This window comes from Mustela nigripes, chromosome 2, assembly GCF_022355385.1.
Source record: "Mustela nigripes isolate SB6536 chromosome 2, MUSNIG.SB6536, whole genome shotgun sequence".
Classification (NCBI taxonomy): Eukaryota; Metazoa; Chordata; class Mammalia; order Carnivora; family Mustelidae; genus Mustela; species Mustela nigripes.
The window spans coordinates 101,664,729-101,683,890 of NC_081558.1; the positions used below are offsets into that span (position 1 = coordinate 101,664,729).

The window sequence follows — 19,162 nt, forward strand, 5'->3', positions numbered from 1 at the left end:
CACTAACGCCATATTGTATATATTTTGCAACCTCAGAAATATTTAGGATGAGAAAAAAGGAAAAACCTTTAAAAGCAAAATCCAAATTTGTACTTAGGATGTGTAAAAGCTGCACATGGACCCAAACTGCCACAGTGCTTTGCACAATGTTTAATGCAAGAAGAAACGAAAGGGAAAACAGAAACAAGTAAGATTTATTAGGGGGATAGGACTGTAGATGGACTTTTATACTCATCGCCATTATTGTTATTACAGACTTGTACAGTGTATAACAAGATAGGATTCTGGTCGCTTTTTAAACTCGTCACATCCACAACCTCTCCCCACCTCTAGGCGGTAATTTGCAATCGGGGAAAGGAGATTAGAGGAGTTTACAAACTGCTACAACGCCAGAAAGGGAGCCAGGCCATAAAAGGGTTACAGATAAAGCGCTTTCCAGGTCAGTCCCGAGGGATGCAGGGCAGTCCTTTTAAAATGCAAATCTGTTTTCTGGCTTCGGGATCCCGCTCTTTCCCCTACTCTGCGATTTAGAGGAAATAACACGGGGTTTGCACGCCGCCATTTACTTTGGCCCCGGTCTTTAAAAATCTCTCCGCAGAGAGAAATATTCTTAAATCTTGTAATCAGGAGCTTCGCTGCATCTCAGTGGATCCACACAGGAAAAAGTGAAATCGAGGAACGGAGTGCATATGGATTAGCTGTGGAGGGTCTTGAAATTCAAACAATGGGGGAGCTGAGTCTCTTCTTTTCCGGGACTGATGGGATCTTAACAATGCTAGGATCCAGGTGAAAATCTTATAACCATATGAAGAAATGGGCTTAGGAGAACAGGGTCAGGAGGAAACCTATGAAAATTCAAATTAAAGAATTTACATTTGGGGCGCCTGGGTGGCTCGGTGGGTTAAAGCCTCTGCCTTCGGTTCAAGTCATGATCCCAGGGTCCTGGGATTGAGCCCCACATTGGGCTGTCTGCTCAACAGGGAGCCTGCTTCCCCCTCTCTCTGCCTGCCTCTGACTACTTGTGATCTCTGTCAAATAAACAAATAAAATCTTAAAAAAAAAAAAAAGAATTTACATTTACTGGTGTAGCCAGGTAGAAAAGAGTATGGGGGGGGTTCCTCAAAAAATTAAAAATAGAACTATCCTAGGACCCAGTAATGGCTCTACTGTTATTAACCAAAAACTATAAAAATATTAATTCAAAGGGCTACACCCACCCCTATGTTTATTGCAGCATTATTTACATTACTTACAATAGCCATATTATGGAAGCAGCCCAAGTGTCCACTGATAGTTAAATGAGTAAGGAAGATGTGGTGTATATATACAATGGGATGTTTTTCAGCTATAAAGTGGAATCTTGCCATTTACAACAATACTGATTGAGCTAGAGAGTATAATGCTAAGCAAAATAAGTCAGAGAAAGACAAATACCATCTGATCTCACTCATGTGAAATTTAAATACAAAATGAATGAGTGAAGGAAAAGAGACAAACCAGGTCTCTTAACTATAGAGAACAAACTGTCGGTTACCAGAGGGGAGGTGGGGTAGGGGGAACAGCAGATGGGGATTAAAGAGTACACTCACCACGATGAAAAAAATAAAATTTTAAAAAACTAAAATGAGGGCGCCTGGGTGGCTCAGTGGTTTGAGCTGCTACCTTCGGCTGGGGTCTTGATCTCAGGGTCCTGGGATCGAGTCCCGAATCGGGCTCTCTGCTCAGCAGGGGGCCTGCTTCCCTTCCTCTCTCTCTGCCTGCCTCTCTGCCTACTTGTGATCTCTCTCTGTCAAATAAATAAAATAAAATAAAATCTTTAAAAAAACTAAAATGAAAAAAAAATTACTTCACTAAAACGAAACAAAAAAGAAGACACTAAAGAGCATGTCAATTAAATTCTTAATTTCCTACCTCTTATTAGTAATAATGGACACTGTAATTAAATTCCCTTTCCTATCCTTTTCTCCCTAGAAGCTTTGCAGGATCTCCCTCTTCTGCAATTTCAAGTAGATGAACATAAATTTCTTTTCCTTTGCTGCAGAATCTAAGCATACTGAGAGACCATTCTGCTTTGTCTGCTATTCCATATAAATGTTCAAATATTTTATTTTTTTATTCCGATCTTCATTGTGGTCATTGTTATTAGCATTATTACATAGCATTATCTCCCACTTCTGGGGACCCAATAATTTGGATGCTTTCAATGAAATACGTTTTTGGTAACTAACCTTTATTTAAACTCTCTGGCACAACTGAAATGGCTATTATTCAAGTTTCAACCTTCCTCAGACTGTTACATAAAACACTAGAACTAACATTCTTGCTGCTTGGGGGAAGGAACATTTTTTTCCTCTATCCTTCTAGGTTCTTTGGCTGGTAAGCTGATATAAAACAGTTTAACCAGAGAAAAAACAAATGTAATTACAGATATATGGGAGCCCCATAAGAATTCGAGACCCAAGGGCAAGCTGGACAATTGGGGCTTATTTACCATTTACCATAAGCTAAGGAATAGGATAGGGGCCTGGGACTTTAAAAGGGAGAAGGATAATTCACAGGACTATAAGAAGAGCAGATGTTTAGTAATTAAATGTTTGTCCTGCCATACACATGGGTAATTCAGACAAAATTTGTCTCTGGTAATAACTCCTATTCTGGGGGCACCTGGGTGGCTCAGTGGGTTAAAGCCTCTGCCTTCGGCTCAGGTCATGATCCCACAGTCCTGGGATTGAGTCCCCGAATTGGGCTCTCTGCTCAGCAGGGAGCCTGCTTCCCCGCCTCTGTCTGTCTGCCTCTCTGCCTGCTTGTAATCTCCTCCTGTCAAATAAGTAAATAAAATCTTAAAAAAAAAAAAAAAACCTCCTATTCTGGGTAAGAGCCCCAGTTCAGATTCTTCACGGTAGTTAGGGGAGGGGCAAACCTATCTCTTGAGCTTGCAGGTCTCAGTTGCCTTCAGCTCAAAATAATCCACAAGTCCAAATAGTATATTTTGGGGTCACATTCACATTCTGCTCCCCTTCACATTCTTCCAAAAGGTACATAGAAATTTTTTCTTAAGTCATGTATATGAGAATTTTGTATAAAGGAAACTGGAGGTTGGAGAAGAATGTACAATGTCGTTTAAAAAAAAAAAAAAAAACCCTTGGGGTCTGGGGGAAAGAGCACAGAGTCAAGGAATAGGAGTTTTCAACTTTCATGAGCCTGGGTATCAGTATTAAATGGAATTGGGGTGCCAGTTGGTTAAGTGACCATCTCTTGATTTCTGATGAAGCAGTGATCTCCGCTTGTGGGATTGAACCTCATGTCAGACTCTGCAATCAGTGGGGAGTCTACCTCTCCTTCGCCAAAATTTGCCCCTCCCCTGCTCTCTGTCTCTTTCTCTGTCTCTGTCTCTCTCTCCCTCTCTCTCTTTTTAATAAATAAATCTTTAAAATGGGATTACAAATACCTATCATGCAGATTTTCTGTGCGTTTAAGTGCAGTAAAAACCAGTTGCAAGCCCCAGGGCACCTAGGTGGTTCAGTCCTTAAGTGTTAAGCGTCTGCCTTTGGCTCACTTCAAGATCCCAGGATCCCAGGGATTGAGCCTCGCATAGATCCCCGCATCGGGCTCCCTGCTCAGCTCTCTCTCCCTCTGTCTCCCAGCCCATGCTCTCACTCTCATTCTCTCTCTAGCTCAAATAAAATCGTAAGAAAAAAAAAAGAAAAGAAAAGAAAAGGACAGTTGCAAGCCCCTAAAAACACACAAGAAACTGGCACATTGGTTGAGTCAGCCTGGATGGCTGGATAGGATGCAGCAGAGTCTGGCAGGAAAGTAACATGGAAGATGTCTGCAGACCAGTGTAGGATTTCAGGTTAATGAAGAGGAAGAAAGAAGACCTTCAGCCTAGGAGAATGGCTTAGCTGAAGACTCCGAAATGAGAATGAGCCTGTGGCATGCCATAGTTAAAATATTCTACTCTACAGAAATACCTGACAGCTACTTCCAGCAAGTTACTGGTGGAAGAAGGGGTACAGGAGTCATTGGCTGTAAAAGTCTCCCCCTTTCCCTTTATTCTTCACCTGGAGATAAAAGCCAAAGTTGTGTTATTTGGTGAGGGAGAAACTGCAGGCAAAAAGAAACCAGAAAACCCATCCCAGCCTAGAAGTCAACAACTGGCCTCAGGGTAGTAACTAATTGTGATGCAGAAACGTGGGCTTAATTGCCTCAGTTTCCCCACTGGCTACATGGAGATAACAGCCCTTTATTTCCTTCGCCAGTAAATGAAAAAGTAGAAAAGTTGCCTAACCACGTGGTTAGGCAAATATAAGGTCCAACTAGTTCAGAGCCCAAGCCAAGTGAGTAAATGTGGCCAGAGGGGGGAGAAGCCTGGATATGGTAAAGTTCTAAGTAGCTATTGCTTAAGAAAAGGAAAACTGTCTTTAACGGCTTTCAGTGCCTTGATTCCAGAAAAAAAAAAATGACTCATTATTAATAATGGTTGAGAAGAAAAGGTCATTAATTACCATCATTAATAATGGTTGAGAAGAAAAGGTCATTAATTACCATCATTATTGACATTTATTGTAGTGTTGTGTGTCAGGCAAAGGCGTGTAGGCAGATAGGAAACAAATCTATACCCTTGAAAAGACAGGTAGCTGGGGAAACAGTTTATACTTAAAGGACAGAGAACAAGTATGCAAATGTTAAATACAAGTAAAAATAAAAGTAGAACTGTTTTTTAATAATCAATTTTATTTATTTATAATTATATATAAATATATAAATAACCAAATTTATTTATTTATTTAATAATCAGTTTTTCTTTTTTTTAGATTTTATTTATTTTTTGACAGAGAGAGATCACAAGCAGGCAGAGAGGCAGACAGAGAGAGAGGAGGAAGCAGGCTCCCTGCTGAGCAGAGAGCCCCATGCGGGGCTCGATCCCAGGACCCTGAGATCATGACCTGAGCCGAAGGCAGTGGCTTAACCCACTGAGCCACCCAGGCGCCCCTTAATAATCAATTTTTAATGTAAAATTACAATTGTATGTAAACGCATTCTCCTCCCTAACTCAGGGCCAGATGCAAGAGGGAACTTAGGCTGCTTGGCCCACAAGATCAAAGATCATACACCTCCCACCTTAGTTACAGATGAGGATCCTAGGAAGAAAAAAAAAGGTAAGTAGGGGAGTGGAGAAGGCATTGGAAACCTAAACCTACAGGACGATGCAATTTGGAGGTGGGAGGTTTTTAGTTTCTGTATTTTGTTCCTTCCATTTAAAAACATTGATCTGGGTGCCTGGGTGGCTCAGTGGGTTAAAGCCTCTGACTTCAGCTCAGGTCATGATCCCAGAATCCTGGGATCGAGCCACGTCGGGCTCTCTGCTCAGCAGGGAGCCTACTTCCCTCCTTTCACTCTGCCTGCCTCTCTGCCTACTTGTGATCTCTCTCTGTCAAATAAATAAGTAAAATCTTTTAAAAAATAAATAAATAAAAATAAAAACATTGGTCTGTTTATGTTATGTATATTTTGTCACAATTAAAAAACACACATTAATATGCCAACTCAGTAATAGAAGATCTAAAATCATTTGTTCTTCCTGGAGTCCTATCTGTGGTCCAATTGCTAAATGGGGACTCTTTTTTTTTTTTTTTTTTTAAAGATTTATTTATTTGACAGACAGAGATCACAAGTAGGCAGAGAGATATACAGAGAGAGAGGAGGAAGCAGGCTCCCTGCCGAGCAGAGAACCCGATGTGGGGCTCGATCCCAGGACCCCGGGATCATGACCCGAGCCGAAAGCAGAGGCCTTAACCCACTGAGCCACCCAGGCGCCCTAAATGGGGACTCTTATGGTCACATATTTTTGATAGCACTCGACGGTAAAACATCCATTTTACTCCACAACTCAGTATACGTGTATATATGCATATGTGTGTGTGTGTGTATGTGTGTGTATTCACATGAAACAAGAATTTCATGAAATAATATATTTGCCTTGTGCAAAACACTCTGGAATTTTCCATTTAATTTTTAAAATGCTGATTTCTACCCATTCAATTGATTTCTCAATGAGCTGTGAACTGTGTTGGAAAACTACAGTCGGAGTCCATCTCCTGTCTCAGAGCACAATTCTCATTAGTGAACAGGACAAATGACTTGCTCAAAGTTAAATTTCAACTCCCAAGGTTTCTCCCTGTTACTTTGCCCACTGTTTCAACTTTCTAACACCCTGCACTTCAGCAAATATTGATTGAGGTTTTATGAGTTGGGAGGTAGAGTTAGAAAACACAGATAACGTCTTTTCACATGCTGGCCAATCCTGGCACACACTTGGGTCAGTCACAGCAGAACTCTGCCTGTCACATAGTAGGTCCCCACAGCAACCGCCACAGAAGCCACTGGACCCCACATTCAACTCTGACCATAACTCCCATTTGACAAACTGTATCCATTTTCTTTACCTTGGAATCCCTAAGGCTAGGGCGATCACTTTAGGACCAGAATCATAAAATAAACATGTGGACCTCTGCACATTGGAACAGGATGCTTTCCACAGAATGGAGGCGGACTGTCAGCTCATATATTTGAGGTTGGTACTATTTTCCCTTTGCTTTTGCATTTTTTTTTCTTTTAAAATGTACTTGGGAACCTCCAGTTTCCTGTCCTAATACTGCTGACTAAATTATTTTTGGTTTCCCCTGTACTAAACCAGAGAACATTGAAAAGGAGCAATATTGAAAGAAGTTGGAAGAGTTTGCCCCTAATTTATAGCAAGTTGGTAAAAGTTACTCATGGCAAGGAAAGAAACATAATTAATTTTTAAATTAATTAAAATTAATTTAAAATTTAAATTATTGTAAACTTTAAAATTTAAATTATTTTAAAACTTAAAATAATTTAAATTAATTAAAATTAATAAGTAAGGATCCTTATGCCAATGAGTACAATTGTCTTAGTTGGAGTTTTGAGCAGGATATGAGGTTCTATTTCGTTTCATCTGGACAAAATAAACCTCAAAGTTTATATATATATATATATATATGTACACACATATACATGTATATGTATATGTATATACATGTATATGTGTGTGTATATATATATATATATATATATATATATATATACACATTTATGTGTGTATATATATCTCAAAGTTTGGAAGGAACTTTAACTCTTATACCATCCCTGGCCTGTAACAGATGTTCAGTAAATTTATGTTGAATTCACTGAAAAAAATCCCTCTACTTCACCTACCAATTGCTTATCTAACTTCTCCTTAACCTTTCCAAGGAGAGCAAATCAACCGCTTTCCAAAGCAGAGAATTTTGAATAGTTCGGATGGTTAGAAAGGTTTTCCTGATGCGATGTGGGGCTCCATCCCAGGACCCTGGGATCATGACCTGAGCAGAAGACGGACGCTTAACTGACTAAGCCACCCAGGCGCCCCAATCCTGGTTTCTTTAAATTCTCCCAACGTATACTACCTTCAATGAGGAGAGTTAGTGAATTAAAGGAATTATATTAACTTTGTTTCCAAAATATCAGTGAGTCAGTTTAGTTTTTATTTCCATCTTCCTCCTTTCAACATCTGTAGCTCGCAATTCTTTCACGTGTGTTTGAGTTTCTCTTCCTCTCTGGCATACATCTGGCATCTTGAACAATAATACTTCTGATAAACTATATCCCTTAGGGCCAACATTGCCTAAATTGAGGATTTTTTTTTTTTTTTTAAAGGCTAAAAAGAGTTCTCTGAAAGAAGATCATGTGTGCTCACTGGCTGCTGACGTAAACAGGGCGAATGAACATGTGTGTAAAGAAAGCGCTTGCAATCAGACGATTCAGTCTAAATCCCAAGTCAGCAAATCCAGAGTTCAGAAAAAGTGCCATATCATCAGAAACTCTTTGGTTTCTTCAGCCCAATAGACACAAGTAGACAAGTGTGCCCTTGGTTTGGAAAATGTCTCTTCCAAAATTTTTATTTCTCGTACATGGAAATGTGGTCAAGGAGGTAACCTTTTGCTGGTTATAATGGATCTTCAGGAGAAAGGCTGGCAGGGACAATGGCCCCCTGTCTTAAGAGGAAACTACCCTTAAAAGGAAAAAGAGCCCATCCTGTTATTCTAGGCTTTACTCAGTGCCACAGCTTTAAGCCTTCTTCCTGGGAAGACTTACAGAAAACTTGAATGTGGCAGAAAGGAATGGAATGGTCTTGGGCGTCCTAACCTAGGCTGGGGGAGGGGGGTGGTTGGAGAGCTCAAGCTCAACAGCCAGTGGGATCTTTAAACAAAAAGCTTTGGGCTGCCTGGGTGGCTCAATGTGTTAAAGCCTCTGCCTTCGGCTCAGGTCAAGATCCCAGGGTCCTGGGATCAGGCCACTACTTCCTTTCTGCCCCTTCTCTCTCTCGGCCTGATTCTCGCCTACTTGTGATTTGTCAAATAAATAAAACCTTTAAAAATAAAAAAAAAATTATATTTAAAAAACAAACAAAGAGGGGCGCCTGGGTGGCTCAGTGGGTTAAAGCCTCTGCCTTCTGCTCAGGTCATGATCCCAGGACCCTGGGATAGAGCCCCCCATCTGGCTCTCTGCTCAGCAGGGAGCCTGCTCCCCTTCCTTTCTCCCTGCCTGCCTCTCGGCCTACTTGTGATCTCTGTGTGTCAAATAAATAAATAAAATCTTTTTTAAAAACAAACAAACAAACAAACAAACAAACAGAGAGCTTGATCTGGTGGCCTGCTGGCATGCCTTAAGGCATGGGGGCCACAGCCCTTTATATCCCCCTACAAAACACCACCCAGAAAGAAGCCTTCCACCCTTCCCCCTTCCCCACCTAGGGGTAGATGACAAAAAGCTGATGGAGTGACAGGCTCAGGGAGGGTTAATCAGATTAAAACAGCCACACAAAGAGCCCATAAAACCCTCTAGATTTAAATTCCAAATTGGCAGCCCTCAGGGGGTCCCCTCCCTCTACAGGAGCCTTGCACTATGACCCAGTAAACTCTGCTTGCTGCCCACCAGTCTTTGTCGGGTCTACCTCTTCATTTTTCCAAGTGGTGTGACCAAGAACCTTGGGCACTAAGGAAGAGAAATCCACAACAGTATCTGTGAGGGCTGGCCTGGCTTCCCCCCGTTCATCCATAGTCTCCTAAATAGTAGGGAAGCTGTGTCCCGAGCCAGGACTCCAGAGCTCCTCGTGTCTGTCAGTCTACCGACATTCACTGAGCCCAGGGCCCGTCCAGGGGCTGGGCTGGGGGCTTATGCTGTGTCACCGTATCTCAGCTTCCCAAGGATCCTGTGAAATACACACCAAACCCATTTTGTTGGTGAACAAGTGGAAGTGCGAAGAATACAAAACAACTGTCTTCAAGTGCCACACATGTTATCGTTATTATTATTTAAGATTTTATTTTTAAGTAATGCGCTACACCCAATTCGGGGCTCAGACTCACCACCCCAAGATCAAGAGTCGCATCATCCCCAGACTCAGGCGCCCCAGAGTGCCCCAGTGTTTAAATGGCATAACTTAGCTTGAGATCTTTGAGGTCTGCCACCTTAAAACCACCTTTCACTACATCTCAAGTTGGAATTTTGAAATACAGTCCAGCAGGCAGCTGATTGAAGCTTTGTGCCCCAAATTATTTATTGCCAGGCTCCAGCCTGGACTTTACAACCATACTCATCTTTAGAAGGTTTGAGTCCAGTTTATAATTGAATTTGATGTTACTGGCACAAAATAAAAGACCTCCCCAAATTTTTTTTAAATATTTATTTATTTATTTATTTGAGAGAGAGTGAGCGATAGTGAGAGAGCACAAACAGGGAGAGGGAGAAGCAGGCTCCCCACTGAGCAGGGAGCCCCATGTGGACATGGGACTCCATCCCAGGACCCTGAGATCATGACTTGAGCCAAAGGCAGACACTCAACCAACTGAGCCACCCAGGTGCTCCTAAAAGACCCCAAAATGTAAAGAGAAGCTCACTAGATGCAGGGTATCTGGGGTAACTATCTCTCAGAAGGCTTCCTATAAGTAATCTATGCTAGAGTGAGATTTTGAATGAACTGATGACAGGAAGGTCCACAGCCCACAACCAGGTAAGCAGAACGCAGGCAAGCTAAAATGTAGTCATGAGAAACTACCTCTAAACTTAAACTTCTTCAGGTAACTTCTTCTTCTTCTTCTTCTTTTTTTTAAGATTTTATTTATTTATTTATTATTTTTTCTTTATTTATTTGACAGAGAGAGATCACAAGTAGGCAGAGAGGCAGGCAGAGAGAGAGATAGAGGGAAGCATGCTCCCTGCTGAGCAGAGAGCCCGAAGTGGGACTCGATCCCAGAACCCTAAGATCATGACCTGAGCCAAAGGCAGCAGCTTAACCCACTGAGCCACCCAGGTGCCCCATATTTTATTTATTTATTAATGAGAGAGAGAGAGAGAGCAAGAGACAGAGGGAGAAGCAGGTTTCCCACTGAGCAGGGTGCCCAATGTGGGACTTGATCAGGATCCTGGGATCATGACCTGAGCCGAAGGCCGATGCTTAATTATCTGAGCCACCCAGGTGCCCAGATTACTGCTTCTGAGATGGGATTCAGATAAAGAAGCATTTGAAGGGACCAGTGGTTTGTGTAATAAAGTCCAACACAGGACTCCAAGGTAAGCAACGGCAGCGGAGAGCTCCAACGGCAAAGAGAAGCTGGGGAACAAGAGACATTCCTGCCGTCCACATTTCAGGCAGAGATCCAAGGTCCTGCGTTGACTTTATGAAAGGAAAAGGCAGGTTCCCTGCCGGTGCAGAGATCAACTGCTGTGAATTTAAACGCTATCCTGGGGCTTCTGAAACCTTAAAGTGCACAGGAGTCTCCTCCCGAGGGTCTTTTAAAATGCAGATTCTGACTCAGAAGGTCCCAGTGGGAGCCCGTGACTTGGCTGTGAATTTCTAACAAGCTCCCTGATGATGCCCAGGCGCAGAGTTTTAGAGCACGTTGGAGTAGATGGTAGAAGAAAGAGAGGTTTTCATTAACTGCTTCCCCAGCGCGCCCCACAGGCCGGCCACACTGTGTGGCCAGCTGGCTTGAACGTGGTTTCTGCTTGGCAGCTCTTCTGGTTAATGTAGTGGCCTGTATTTTACAAAGCTTGTAAGGGCAGTTCCTGGGGCTACCACAGCTTCCATAAAACAGCCCTGAAGACCACTCATCTCCTTTGCTGGGATGCCACGATTGCCAAACAACCTGTTCATCCTAATTCCTAGGGGACATGAGACTTAAGTTCGAAGATTCAACCTTGCCAGCTCTGGGCAAACTAATAAACAGGCCCGGTGGCTCAGGGTTTTGTGCTCTTGGGCAGCGGATTTCCTTGCCACTTTAGGTGAGCTGGTAAAATTGAGTTTTTGAAACTGAATGAGAGGAATGACCTCTTGGGAATTTCACCAAGTACCCCAAATCCCTGCCCTGTTATGCCCGGGTTTTTGCGTCTGAGAGACCACTAAGGAGCCAACACTGATGTAATCACATGAGGGTTTATTTTACAAGCTTAAGCTTGGGCCCAAGTTTACCCGACACAGTGGAGTAGGGACTTGGACCCTGAAGTGACATGCTTAAGCTTGGGTCCAAGTATACCCGATGCAGCGGAGTAGGGACTTGGACCCTGAACCAGGTTACAGAGTTTTTAAAGGCAGAGTAGGGTTGGACTCCGCAGTGGGTGAGGACAAAAAGGGTGTTCAGAAGGGCTATCAGGGTAAAGAAGACTGTCAAGATATTGGAGGCCTGGTTATTATCAAGCCAAGGCCGTTTCCCCCCTCTACTTAGATATTAACATAAAGACAGTTGGGAGTTTCCTGCTGGAATGTCACATTCCTCTCTTATCAAGCATCCTTGTTAGTGAGATTTTGCACTGGGACATTTGTAAACCGAGGGAGACTCCTGTCTTGCAGGATTGTGATTTCTACAAGTTAAATATTTGTTCACACATATTACCGAGGGGAGGGGAGCAGGTGGAGAGGGGGTGCAAGGTGCCAGCTTTTGCTTTGTCAAGATGGCTGTACTTATGTCAGGGCTAGACTCAAGGTGAGTACAGCCTTGTTTTTCTTGGCCTCCACAGCCCCAAAGTAAGAGCAAGGATTTCACCTTGGCCAGGCTCCACCATGCTTGGCTTACATTTGTGTTGGTTTCTCTCAGCAGAGCCCCAGGCTAAGCCGTGGGGAGGAGGCTGAGACACACCAAACGTGTTTTTGGAAGTATGCCAATGTGTAAGTAAGTGCACAGAAAACAGCCAAGGGGGACATGTACCGCACTAACAGGTAATAATAGGGGAAACAGTGTGGGGGCTAGCCAGGAACTCTGTACTGTCTTCACCATGTTTCTGTGAAGCCAGAACTGTTCTAAAGAAGAAAGTCTAGGGGCACCTGGGTGGCTCAGTTGGTGAAACATCTGACTCTTGATCTCAGCTCAGGTCTTTTTTTTTTTTTTTTAAGATTTAACTTATTTATCAGAGTGAGAGAAAGAATGAGACGGGGTAGAAGGAGAAACAGACTCCCCACTAAGCAGGGCTCCCCGTGTGGGCTCTATCCCAGGACCCCAGGATCATGACCCAGGACCAGGGCAGATGCTTAACTGACTGAGCCACCCAGGGGCCTCTCACCTCACAGGTTTAAATGAGATAGTGAAGTAAAATGTTTATGACATGCATGGATACCTTGGAAGGGCTTTTAGTGTGGTGTTGCTGATGCTGCTGTCAAAACTTAAGGTCAGAATCACTCCTGAACTAACTGAAGCCCCAGGTTCTTCTCCCCAAGCTTCTCACTCTCAGCTTCCATTCAGGTCAGACCCCAATTTTGTTCTCCCCTCCTGACTTTCTAGACTGATTTCCTGTGTCTTTCTCCTTTTCTATCTCCTCATTTCAAGCCAAGGGGGCTCTCCACCACGGGGATGGCCCACCCCACCATGGGCTCCTTCCCTATTCCCCAGGTAAGCACTTATTCTTTTTGTTTCTCCCCATCACTGATCATCCTGATCCCCTTTCCCCGAAATTTGTCCTAGTACCTGTCAGGTACTTTGGATACTATATTTATTTGCCCCTTTATCATAAGAATCATCTCTAGTTGGAATTCAAAGATAAGACAGGGACCATCTTATCCTAAGACATTCAACCCAAATGTATACTTCTCCTATTATAAACAACAAAATAAAAAGGGCTAGCTAAAGCATTTTTTTGGGGAAATATATTATCTGTAGTCCCCTATAGAATGATACCATCAGGATTATTGGAAGGGGTGCAAAATATACATGGCCTGGGGGAAATCTCACACAAGAGGTTGAGATTATCAGTTTAGCGAAGAAAGTACTTTTCCTCTCCGTGACTATAGCCCTTTACCCTTAGCAGAATGAAATATCCTTGGACATCTGGTATTTATAAGGTTAGCCATTGGCCAAGAGATTGATAAAATTAATCAAAGGAACCGTATCTCCCTCTCAGACACACCCTTAATTTCCAGCGGTTTCCCACGGCTTTCAATCCAACAAAGCAGTAAAGAGCAAGATTAACAGAGGGCCATAAATTAGGATTTGGAGTCGTTTTAGCTGAAAAGTTCTCTGGCATGGTGTATAACAATTCTCATTCAGTGCTGGCAGGGATGCAAAATGGTAGAGTCACTCTGGAAGACAGATTGGCAGTTTCTTATAAAGTTAAATATAGTCTCAGATGCCTGGATGGCTCAGTCAGTTAAGTGTCTGCCTTCGGCTCAGGTCATGATCCCAGGGTCCTGGGATGGAACCCCGCGTCTGGCTCCCTGCTCAGGGGAGTGGAGAGGATTGAATAAGTGAATTATGTGTTAGGGCAGTAAAACTATTCTGTACGTTATATGAGGCTATGCATTTTTTTTTTAAAGATTTTATTTATTTATTTGACAGAGAGAAATCACAAGTGGACGGAGAGGCAGGCAGAGAGAGAGGAAGGGAAGCAGTCTCCCTGCTGAGCAGAGAGCCCAATGCGGGGCTCGATCCCAGGACCCTGAGATCATGACCTGAGCTAAAGGCAGAGGCTTAACCCACTGAGCCACCCAGGCGCCTCGAGGCTATGCATTTTTTAAACCTTAACCTCATAGAACTTTTTAGCACAAGAAGTCAGCCTTAATGAAAAAAAACAGGTCAGGGAAATCCTGGAGCAGAATGTAGACTATGATAAAAGAATCTAATTGTTATTAAAATATATGATATAACTTAACTGAAGAGAGTGGATGTTTACCTCAGTGACTTTTAGAATGAGTGGAGATTGGAAAACTAAAGGCAAAAGGAACTGTACCTAAGTACTGTAGTCTAATTGGTAAAGTTATTTCCCATGGGGATATGGGCTAACAATTCTGAAGCCACCAAACACATATACTGGGACTGAACAAATAAGTAAATGGATGGCAGATAATGGGAGCCAAATTTTTCACTCTCAGAGTGTGAAGTTACGGATAAACAGGGGGAAAGGCTAGAATGAATCATGCACTACTAGTTTGAAGTTGGAGACATCATTACAAAAGATGTTTAGCTTAATATAGATACAGATGGATATAATATAGTAACAATTATGATCCTATGGATATGCACAGATTGGTATATACATATAAAAACAATAAAGTTAACCGAACCAAAATTAGTCCTTTGATAAAGATCAGCAAGACTGACAAAATTTTAGCTGAACTGACCAAACTGAAAAAGAGAAAAAACTCGCTCAAAATATGAAAGTCAGGAGTAAGAGAAAATCACTACCAACATTACAGAAATTAAAAAGATTATCAAGCTATACTGGGAGTAACTATATGCCAACAAATTAGACAATTAGGTGAAATGGACAAATTCTTAGAAATACACAAACTACTGAAACTGACTGAAGAAGAAATAGAAAATCTAAATAAACGTATAACAAGAGATCGAAGTAGTTATTTTAAAACTTCCCACAAATAAAAGCTCACGCCCAGGTAGCTTCACAGGTGAATTCTAACACATATTTTAAAAAGGATGAATAACAATTCTTCACAAACACTTCCAAAAAATGAAAGTGGAAGAAACACTTTCCAACTCAATCTATGAGGTTTGTATTACCCTGATACCAGAACCAAAGACTTTACAAGAAAAAAACAGAGCAATATCTCACATGAATATAGATGTAAAAATTCTCAACAAAATACTTGAAAACTGAAATCAGCAACACATAAAAAGGATTCTACACCATGACTAAGGAAGATTTCTCCCAGGAATGCAAGGTTGGCTTAACATCTGAAAATCAATTAATGTAATACACTATAACAATAGAATGAAGGACCAAGCCCACATGATCATCTCTACAAATGCAGAAAAAGCATTTGACAAAATCCAGCACCCTTTCATTATAACACTCAACAAACTAAAGGAAACTACCTCGATTTGATTTTTTTAATATTTATTTTATTTTATTTTATTTTATTATTTTTTAAAGACTTTATTTATTTATTTATTTGAGAGATCACAAGTAGGCAGAGAGACAGGCAGAGAGAGAGGAAGGGAAGCAGGCTCCCTGCTGAGCAGAGCCCAATGCGGGGCTCGATCCCAGGACCCTGGGATCATGACCTGAGCTGAAGGCAGAGGCTTCAACCCACTGAGCCACCCAGGCGCCCTGATAAAGAACATTTAAAAAAAAACTCATAGCTAACATCATACTTAGTGGTGAAACACTGAATACTTTCCCCTAAGATCAGGAACAAAACAAAGATGTTCACTTTCACTACTTCTAGTCAACATCATGCTGGAGGTCCTAGCTAATGTGATTAGGCAAGAAAGAAACAAATACATAAAAAGTCTCTGGATTGAAAAGGAAGAAGTAAAACAAAATTTTGTATGTAGAAAATCCTCATGAATCCACTCAAAAAACTATTAGTATATACATGTATATTTCTCAGTTCTGCACACTGTAGGGGCCCAAAAGCAACAACACCCAGGTACATTGAGCACACCCAGTGCCCAGATTCTTGGTTTCTTTTTATTTATTTATTTATTTATTTATTTATTTGAGAGAGAGACAGTGAAAGAGAGCATGAGTGAGGAGAAGGTCTGGGGGAGAAGCAGACTCCCCATGGAGCTGGGAGCCCGATGCGGGACTCGATCCTGGGACTCCAGGATCATGACCTGAGCTGAAGGCAGTCGTCCAACCAACTGAGCCACCCAGGCGCCCCAGATCTTGGTTTCTAATACCATTCCTCAATAAAAAGAATTTAGACTTCTTGGAGAAATGGTTGGGGCAGGGAATATACAATATATATACGGAGCATCTTCTAGTACCAGAAAGTAAGGAAGTGCTCAAAGAAAAACCTACAAGAATATGTCCATGGCACAGGAGCCAACTAAAAGAACTCCCAATAGCCCAAACTGGAATGATGTCAGCATCAAAATAGCATAATACTGGATTATAACTCAAGGTATTAAATAAATACCCATAAGATCCTACTTCTTATCTCAATAAATTATTGACTAAATAAATATGTAGAAAAAAGTCAAACCTCTTATACAGAAGAATTCCAAACAATGTATGTAGATGTTATTTCATTAAGGAGTTGGAGCAAAACTTCCTACCCCCAAAGTCCAGGATGTGCATAGTGACTTTCTTCCAAAGAATATAGAATGAAAGTACAGAAAAAAAGAAAACATTGCAAATAATACCTCAATTGGTGATCAAGGTCAACATCTATACCAATAGTACCATTGATATGATGTGATATAATGGCCCTTTACCTCTGTGGTTTTCCTCCCCAAAACCCATGACCCCAGTCTAATCATAAGGAAGACATAAATACCAAAGGTAAGATATTACGAAATACTTAACCAGGACTCCTCAACACCGTCAAGTTCATTAAAAACAAGAAAAGTCTGAGAAAGTCTTACATTCTAGAGTAGCCTAACAAGACATGATTTCTACTTGTAATGTGGTATCCTGGATGAAATCCTAGAACAGGGGCACCTGGGTGGCTCAGTGGGTTAAGCCTCTGCCTTCGGCTGAGGTCATGATCCCAGGGTCCTGGGACTGAGCCCCACATCAGACTCTCTGCTCAGCGGGGAGCTTGTTTCCCCCTCTCTGCCTACTTATGATCTCTGTCAAATAAATTAAAAAAAAAAAAAAAGAAAGAAAGAAATCCTAGAACAGAAGTAGAGTATACATAAAAACAAAGAAGTCTAAATTCAGTATGGACTTCAGTTAAGAGTAATGTATTGGGGCGCCTGGCTGGCTCAGTTGGTAGAACACAAGACTCTTGATCTTGGGGTTGTGAATTCAAGATCTACATAGGGCATAAAGCTTACTTATAAAAAATGTGTCAAGATAGGATTGGGAAGGAGACAAACCATAAGTGACTCTTAATCTCACGAAACAAACTGAGGGTTGCTGGGGGGAGGGGAGTTAGGAGAGAGAGGTGGGGTTATGGACATTGGGGAGGGTATGTGCTATGGTGAGTGCTGTGAAGTGTGTAAACCTGGCGATTCACAGACCTGTACCTCTGGGGATAAAAATACAGTATATGTTTATTAAAAATAAATAAATAAATAATACTGTGTCAACATTGGTTCGTTAGTTGTGATAAGTGGTGCATTTATGTACCACAATGTACCACAGCAATGTAAAGTAAGAGTAGGAGAAACTAGGTGTGAGCTATATGGAAACTGTCTGTATTATCCTTGTAACTTTTCTGTAAATAAAAAACTATATATTTTTTTTATTTTTAAGCATCACACCCAGTGCTCCATGCAATACGTGCCTTCCTTAATACCCACCGCTAGGCTCACCCAACCCTCCACCAAAATATATGTATATATTTTAAAGTTAAAAAATTATTTAAGAAAACATATATGAGGGGCACCTGGGTGGCTCAGTCGATTGGGTGTCTGCCTTCAGCTCAGGTCATGATCTCAGAGGTCTGGGATGGAACCTGTTTCTGGCTCCCTGCTCAGTGGGGAGTCTGCTTCTCTCTCTCCTTCTGCTCCTTCTCCACTCCTCCCACTCATATTTGGTTTCTCTCAGATAAATAAAATAAAATCTTTAAGAAAAATAAAAATAAATAAATAAAAAATCATATATGGGTGAAGGGGACCAAAAGATATAAGCCTCTAGTTATGGGGCGCCTGGGTGACTTAGTTGTTGGGCGTCTGTCTTCAGCTCAGGTCATGATCCTGGAGTCCTGGGATTGAGCCCCGCATGGACTCCTGGCTTGGCAGGAAGCTTCTCTCTCTCTCTCCCACTCCCCCTGCTTGTATGCTCTGTCTTGCTGTATCTCTCTCTCTCAAGTAAATAAATAAAATCTTTAAAAAATAAAAATTAAAAAATTAAAAAAACCCCTCTAGTTATAAAATAAATTAGTCTGGGGATATAATGTGCAACATGATGACTATAGTCAATTGCCAGCATCTGTCATTTCCTGACTTGTTAATTTTAGCCATTCTGACTGGTGTGAGGTGGTATCTCATTGTGGCTTTGATTTGTATTTCCTGAATGCCAAGTGATATGGAGCACTTTCTCATGTGTCTGTTGGCCATCTGGATATCTTCTTTGCAAAAATGTCTGTTCATGTCCTCTGCCCATTTCTTGATTGGATTATTTGTTCTTTAGGGGTTGAGTTTGCTAAGTTCTTTATAGATTTTGGATACTAGCCCTTTATCTAATATGTCATTTGCAGATATCTTCTCCCATTCTGTCAGTTGTCTTTTGGTTTTGTTGTCTATTTCCTTTGCTTGCAAAAGCTTTTGATCTTGATGAAGTCCCAACAGTTCGTTTTTGCCCTTGCTTACCTTGCCTTTGACAATGTTTTTAGGAAGAAGTTGCTGCGGCTGAGGTCGAAGAGGTTGCTGCCTGTGTTTTCCTCAAGGATTTTGACGGATTCCTTTCTCACATTGAGGTCTTTCATCCATTTGGAGTCCATTTTCGTGTGTGGTATAAGGAAGTGGTCCAGTTTCATTTTTCTGCATGTGGCTGTCCAATTTTCCCAACACCATTTGTTGAAGAGGCTGTCTTTTTTCCATTGGACATTCTTTCCTGCTTTGTCAAAGATTAGTTGACCATAGAGTTGAGGATCTATTTCTGGGCTCTCTATTTTGTTCCACTGACCTATGTGTCTGTTTTTGTGCCAGTACCATGCTGTCTTGATGATGACAGCTTTGTAATAGAGCTTGAAGTCTGT

General features: G+C 41.6%; 1 long non-coding RNA gene across 2 annotated transcripts in view; it reads left to right on the forward strand.

The window, feature by feature from the left end:
* The first annotated feature begins 192 nt into the window (after positions 1-192).
* The window catches only part of LOC132010020 (uncharacterized), a 22,541-nt gene continuing 3,571 nt past the window's right edge, over positions 193-19,162 (forward strand). Inside the window, exons 1-4 of one of the 2 annotated variants that reach the window (XR_009402122.1) lie at positions 193-439; positions 5,058-5,159; positions 6,462-6,574; positions 7,723-8,307. This is a non-coding gene — a long non-coding RNA (uncharacterized LOC132010020). Of the gene's footprint in view, positions 440-5,057; positions 5,160-6,461; positions 6,575-7,722; positions 8,308-19,162 lie in introns of those variants that run through there. The other variant, XR_009402123.1, reaches the window with a different exon arrangement.